The sequence below is a fragment of the Schistocerca serialis genome, chromosome 10, assembly GCF_023864345.2.
Source record: "Schistocerca serialis cubense isolate TAMUIC-IGC-003099 chromosome 10, iqSchSeri2.2, whole genome shotgun sequence".
In the NCBI taxonomy this organism is placed as follows: domain Eukaryota; kingdom Metazoa; phylum Arthropoda; class Insecta; order Orthoptera; family Acrididae; genus Schistocerca; species Schistocerca serialis.
In genome coordinates, this window is record NC_064647.1 from 176,778,824 (window position 1) to 176,786,720 (window position 7,897).

The following is a 7,897-nucleotide window of genomic DNA, read 5'->3' on the forward strand; positions in this document are numbered from 1 at the left end:
ACAACACTGAAGGGCTTTTTAATAAGCCGGCTTACTAAACCGCTAGATCAAATAATCTGCCAAGTGTTGCGAGGTGAACGTAGAGGTGACAGAACTCCCTCCGAATATTGGAGGCATTTGCGTGGAATCGTGACGGAAAATTAATTTTCGAACACTACACTTCATTCCGTTTGGGCAGCACAGCTTCTGTCTGCAGTAAGAGCAGCTGTGGCAGCGAATGACGGACACGATATACAAGCACTACTCCAACTCGCCGACAGGGTTCATGCGACGGTTGAACCAACAAGTTCTCTCTGTGCAGCAAAGGTGGAGGCGACGACGGAAGAATACGAAGCGGCGGCGATTAATAGGCAGCGGCGCGCTGTTACTGGTACACAACTTCAAAAACTCAAGGAGCAGCTAGACGGGCTGCAGAGGCAGATGGAGGCGTTGAGAGCTACCGGTTCGGAGGTCCTGCCGACACATAAGGACAGCGGAGATGGCGGGAAGCAGCAGTTGTATTGGTATCATCAACGATTCGGGGAGCGAGCCCCAAAGTGCATTCTACCGTGCAGTCACGCTCGCCGCGTAAATAACATGGAGACTGTAAGTACAGATGTTTCTTTATTAACGGTATCTCGGCGACTTTATGTTCGGGATGTGACAGCTTCGTGTTATTATTTGATAGACACGGGATCTGATGTCAGCACGTGGCCAAAGGGGAAATGTATTTCCCTCAGTGACAGCACATCGTTTTGCCTCAAGGCTGCAATTAAACAGCCCATAGTGACGAATGGTAGTTGTGTCAAAGAAGTGAATTTAGGACCTAGTATTATTTGTCATTGGACTTTTGTCATTGCAGATGTGGCAGAGTGCATATTAGGAGCAGATTTTCTATATGCATTCGGTATTGCGGTGGACATTCGGTTATCGCAGCTTAGAAGGGGCAAGAAGTTGTGCATGGTCATGTAGGAATAATCACAGAGAAGGTACGCGGTTCTGTTGGAGTGACAGAAATATGCCGGCTTAGAGAACCGTCAGAGCAGCCGATAGCCATGGTGGTCCATCGTACAGTTCACCATATAAACACCGTGCCCGGGCCTCCGGTCTCCCTCAGACCGAGAAGGTTGGCCCCAGACGGATTTGCAGACACAAAAGCGGAGTTCGAAGAGATGTTGGAAATGGGAAGTATTCGAAGGGTTACATGGTTTGGCTCATCCGGGACCCAGAGCGAGTGTAAAATTAATGACAGAGCGTTCTGTGTGGCCAGGAATTAAGAGAGACTGTCGGAAGTGGGCGCAGACGTGTCTGGATTGTCAGCGATGTAAAGTGGGACGCCATGTGAAGAAACCAGTGGGTAAAGTTGACAGGCCAATTGGTCGTTTCGAACATGTGCATCTGGATATTGTTGGAGTGTTGCCAATGGCCGAAGGCTATCGGTATCTATTGACAGCAATTGACAGATTTACGATGTGTGCAGAAGCAATCCCCATTTCAGACATATCAGCAGAGACAGTCAGTCGGGCGTCGTTGACAACGTGGATAGCACGGTTCGGATGTGCGGTACATGTCACGACGGACCAAGGACGTCAGTTCGAATCCTCCTTGTTCCTGGAGCTGGCAAACATGTGCGGGGAAAGCAACGGCATGGTAGAGCGGTGGCACCGAACACTGAAGGCCGCGTTAAAGTGCCATGGCGAGAATTGCTCAGCAGCATTGCCACTAGTGTTACTAGGCTTACGCACCGTTTTCAAACCCGACCTCGGACCATCTACAGCGGAATTAGTATACGGGGAAACCTTACGCCTACCTGGAGAGTTTTCTCAGAAGAGTACAAGCGAGACGAACCTACCGTACTTGTTAACGAGAGTAAGGGCTCAACTGGCCGAGCTTAGGCCACAGCCAGTGACACGGCATGGCGTTAGGCCGCCGTTCGTACATCGAGAATTGAGCAAATGCTCGCATGTAATGTTGCGAACCGACGAAGTCAGAACTCCATCGCAGCCGCCATATACGGGACCTAGCAAAGTACTACACCGTACGGACCAGGCCATGACTATCGTAGTTCGCGATAAGAGTGTTACTGTGTCAATAGACCGGGTGAAGCCGGCTCACTTACTGCTAGAAGATGTAAGACAAGAAAAGAGGAGGCGGGCCTGCAGCAAGACGATGGGCCCCTGCAGGGTGCAACGGATGGTAGGACAACGAGTCAGATGAAGCTGCGAGAGGGTACGACGATGGAGGAAGTACAGCCGGAAATTCGCACAAGAGCCGGGCGAAGGGTCCGGTACAAGTTTCCACACATTCCTGGAGCTCCGATCTTATGGGAGGGGGCTGTGTGGGAGCACGCAGACGAATAGTTCCGTGTGCACAGTACAGGGCAGCGGCAATGACTCTAGAGAGCACATAATCATTTACTCTTTGCTTTTTGTTTGTTTTGTCTTAGATGTTCCATGTTAATGTCCGGCATTGCTTGAGAATAAAATTAAACATTAAGAATAGGAACGACTCAGTCATTAATATTATGGAGCTACGTAGTGGCTACAATGTAAATGTCCTAGAGGCAATCGCAGATCCACTCACTATAATAATTAAGAACCCACTGACCCATTTTACGCTATGAAATGGATTAATGTTCCTTGTTGTAGTGTTGGGAATTATCGATGATGTTGATTTCCCTTGTATTCACGATAGCCAATACAAAAGAGTTCTATACATGCCACGGAGTGCAACGGAACAATGCAGCATCTACCTAAATGCTTGCTTCTGTTGCTAGGTTACAACACGTAATTTGGAGGATAGACGCGTTCAACGGACGCATCCGTCGGTAGTGCGTAATCTAGGTGATACGAGAAATAGTGTCCTCATGCTGAATCTTGTGCGACTTCTGCACGTGGTGCAGGTGGCAGCAATGGCGGTGATGGACAAATGGGACGAAGTGGTCACTCTTATGGGACCGTGGCCAGAGCTCGAGTTCGAGAACCAGCTGGCAAACCTCCTGGCCGAGTACCTGCAGAGGAAGCTGGACCACTGGGTGGAAGGAAAGCTGGAGTGCTGGATCCAGAAACAGCTGGAGACGAAGCCGCAGCCACAGCAGGATCAGCAGGGTGTCACCCGCCAAAGTCGGTGGCGCGTCGATGCGCGCGTCTCCCTGGCTCTCTGCTGGCCGCTCCGCCTGTTGTGATCGGGTGTTGAGAACCCGCAGCTGGCGCGTCCCAGTCGGCCGCCCATGTGTAACACGGTCATGTAGCTGTGTGTGTGGTGTGTGTGCAGTAACTACTGCTGTTTTCACAGACAATTCGAGCACAGGAGGTCTGAGATTAATTCATTGATTGGTGTGACACCTGTGCTGTAGTTACAGTCGTGATGTGGATAGTTATCTGCAAAATAAATTTTTGGTGTTAGACTTACGGCACTTATGAAGAGGAATTTCCTGGCTAGTACTCCTCCGGCAGTACTCCTCCACAGAAGGAGTTGAGTTGTCTGCATAAAAATTGACTAGTGTTGTGAAGTTATGTTCTGTGAACTGACAGAAAATGGCGCTGTTTTCGCTACTCGGGGACAGTACCTGTCGCTATTTTTGGCGATGGAACGTTGAGACAAGTGTGGTTTATACATAAGAGCATGCATATGCATCCCTTGGTGGACACCTGTGCTGTAATTACAGTCGCGATATGGAAAAGTTGCCTGCAAAATAAATTTTGGGTGATCGGCTTGCAGCACTTAAGAAGAGGAATTTCGTGGCTAGTACTCCTCCGGCAGTGCTCCTCCACAGAAGGAGTTGAGTTGTCTGCATAAAAATTGACTAGTGTTGTGAAGATATGTTCTTTGAATTGACAGAAAATGGCACCGTTTTCGCTTCTCGAGAGAGACTACGTGTCGCTATTTTTGGCGAAGGAACGTTGAGTACATAAAAGCATACACATGAATAAATGTTGTGCGATAAATAATGCAAAAAATTACACTGAATAAAATGACCTTTTCAGTGTTATGTGGTATTTTATTTTGCACTACAAATCATCGTGATACTTAATACTGATTCTTGGAAAGATTACTTTCCCTGTGGTCAAGTGTGTAACTGACATGTGACATTATACGTATCACCATTGAATCTAATAAAGTGGTGGCAGAAAAATTAAACCCTTCTGAGAGTGCATCTAGCATACGACACATTACTTCACGTGCTGTCTGGTACTGAGACTACGTCGTTGGTAATGCACACCTCAGTAATACGACACACACTACAATGGTGATGCACTTTTTTGATAGCTCCTCTGAAACCCAACAGCAGGGGAGGTACAGTTCATTAGCAGGATCTGACCAGCAGTAGTTGAGTGGTAGTATACGTCTTGGCAAGAAACAACTGCCTATGGAAGGAAACAATCCCCCATTATGATGATGATTAACATATTCATTACATATCGAATGCAGAATCCATAAGAAGCGTATTACAATATGCTTAAAGTTTTGTGAGTACAGTTTAGATAGCCGTTTAAATCGTGCTGCAAACTGTGAATAAATTCAGTTCTAGACTGTAGAACACAAGTACACACACTCGCTCACGCACTTACCCAAATACACACACACATAAAATCACAGTGAACGTGCTTGTAAGCAGAAATTTACCCAGAAACGGTAAGAATCTAAAATTACCATGTTTTGTATAACTGAAGAGGCGGATTTGTGATGTATCATACACCAAGCGCAAGATCTGACAAGAAGTACCGGTACATTATACAAAACGACTGATAACCATCCAGGCGTAGTATAGCAAAGCCAAGTAGATCATGGACAATGATGTACTCCTGGAATAGACAGTTTGACGTGGATGACCTACATATGTAGAGTAACAAACTGATGTATGTCAGATCACAAGAATAAGTGCGACCAAAAAGTTGTCTGTAGCCGCACACCTTACTGATGTCTATAAACTGCCCCGACATGTGATTAAGAAAAACTTTTACATTCTCCTTAGATAAAGACTATTGTGTTACCAGCTTTGGGTTGCATAGCGACATAGATCGTGTATTTCACTCTGTGACAATACCGCCCCAGCGTTTTAAACTCAAACAATATTTACAATGTACTTCTCTGTACTGTCTACCAATTACTACCATGTATTCCTGGTAATAAGTACCTTACAGAACAGATGCTGCAGAATTTAAAAAAAGGAAAAAAATACATTCTGCAGTATGTCTACTGAAGTGGTAGGAATACCCGCTGAATTTGATGGTTTTATAGAAATTTGATCTGGATGTGAGATATAGCGCTGTCTACCTGCAATCGTAAAACAGCAAACACCTCCACACAACAGCCAACAGGGGACTTCCAACACATGTGTGACGACTCGTGTCAACCAAACCGACGGAAAAACTGTTTCGCACCCTCATTTAAGCGAAGATGCATGCGAAGTACTCCATTTCCTTTATATGAGTCGTCGGTTTGATAGCTAGTTTGATTCTGAATCACTGACAGTGGCTTGTGAGGTACTGAAAAACCTGTGTATACATTGACAGTTGTCCTGTTAACGGTGTTGGTGAAGCTTGGTATGTAATTTCTCGTGTGAAACGCCACGGCTATGCATTTGTCTGTTTCCCCATAAGGTTCATTTTCCTTTCCTGGCAGTAATTTTATACAGTGGAACTGATGTGAGCACATCATAATTCCTGAACCGTCATCGGATGTGAAGAGTGGGCGCTATACACAACCAGAAAGCTATATTCCGCATGTATCACAAAGAATTGATATTTTTGCTTGGTGTAGAAGGAAGTAATTTTGTCATTCTAATGTGCAGCAGAAATCTTGGTGGATGGGTGTATGTCAGATGATGGATAAACCTGTCCGGCTTTGCAGTATTAACAGCGTTGCATTCCCCACGACTAATCTTTCGGCGACCACATGGCTTTAACATTATGGCTTTAACATTATAGCAGAACTGCGTAGCCTTATGTTCTATGATCGTTTGTCTCTTCCCAATATCTACGTGGTACTGACTCCAGACACTACAGCAATACTACACAACTGACAGCACAGTTGGTTTTCATAATATACTTCAAACTATGTCCGTATGGCGCTGCACCATGCATAAACGACACGTTTCTTCTTAACTGTCTTTTATTTCACCACAGCACTTGGATTGGTACCGTAAGTAAGACTGGTGCGGAACAGTCTCTGCTGAACAGCAGTTATGGACTAGGCTCGCTCTGTTACTTCAGAAAACGTTTACTTTAGTGGGTAGCGTACCCGCATACTCCTAGTAAGTTGGAAGTTTAATTGGCGGCAGTGTTGCAGGCAGGGTCGGTCTAGACCATGTGGTAAGATCTTTCAATCTACTGCTTTAACCTATGAGTGAGAGAATACTCTGTGACTCCCATCCACATAGGGGAAAAATGTCCAGTCGGAATCGTAAATTCAGGACTATGATTGTAATGCTAGATATATATGGATATCCTAACTGCATCGGTATAAGACGCTGTCTGATATAGTTTGGTCTATATGCCCGAGAATTAACCATGAACGAATGTACAGGACAGTCAACCATCTACAGTTTCAAACTGGTATACTGTACTCGCAAAGCGGTGGAAGGGTTATTTAGCGATGGTACAGAAATTGTGAAGCATCGTACCGTGTTCAAATGTTCAAATGGGTGTGAAATGTTTTGGGACTTAACTGCTAAGGTCATCCGTCCCTAAGGTTACACACTACTTAACCTAAATTATCCTAAGGACAAACACAGACACCCATGCCCGAGGGAGGAGTCGAACCTCCATCGGCACCAGCCGCCATCCTACTGTGCCATTGGCTGGTGGTGAAATTACGGCAAAACCATAAAATTGCTAAAACCGATCGCAAGATCAACTGTCGGATTTATTACAGTACATCGTCCCTTATGGATGGTTGTGTTTTTCACAGCAACTGACATCTGGTTTGTTCAAATGGCTCTAAGCACTGTGGGACTTAACATCTGAGGTCATCAGTCCCCTAGACGTAAAACTACTTACACCTATCTAACCTAAGTACATCAAACAAATCCAAGTCCGAGGCAGGATTCGAACTTGTGACCGTAGCAGCAATCCCGCTCCAGACTGAAGCGCCTGGAACCGCTCGGCCACAGCGACCGGCTGACCACTGTTACGCTGTTGATTATCACATGATAACTGACAGGCACAAGTTGTTTGAAATGGAGAGAGTCTTGGTGAAGACTACCGCCAAAAGAGTTGTCGCATACATTGCGGCAATATCAATGTTCTTGGTCTCTTCAAAATGGAACTCCGAAACGTCTAATGTCCCGTCAGTGTGGAAAATGCGAATAATTGTAGAGGTCATCACCTTCGGACAGCTGTTTAGAAACACTCCACTATGTCACAAAGTTTCCAAATGTTGCGATGTTTCCCACATTATGGTCAATAAGAAACACCGCCTTATTCTTTTATTTCGACCATCATATGTATTGTGGGAACAGATAGCTTACACCATGTGGTGTCCACCTTTCTGCGAGAGCCAGTGGATCGAATCATGTTAATGTGGTTTTAACACCTGACACATACCTCGAAGTCAGGGCAAAAAAAGGAAATGTATGGCTGCGTACACTGCTGCAGTTATACACTGCTCCAAGGTGTTACAGCAGAGAACAATGTATCAAACTGCGAGCCATCGTATGGTGTGCGGTGGGAGGTACGTTGTACCACTACTAGTCATTTCCTTTCCAATTGCAACAAGAGCGGGGCAGGATAGGACTCCCTTTATGTCTGCATTTTGCGCTAATTTCTGATATCTCAACTTTGTGGTCTACACAGAAAATGTATGTAGGCAGCAAATTAATCCTTCTGCAATTAGCTTCAATTGTTGGTTTTCACTAGCATTCCTTGAAAAGAACGTCGTATCATCTACAGGGATTCCCATCTGTGTTCATTAAGCA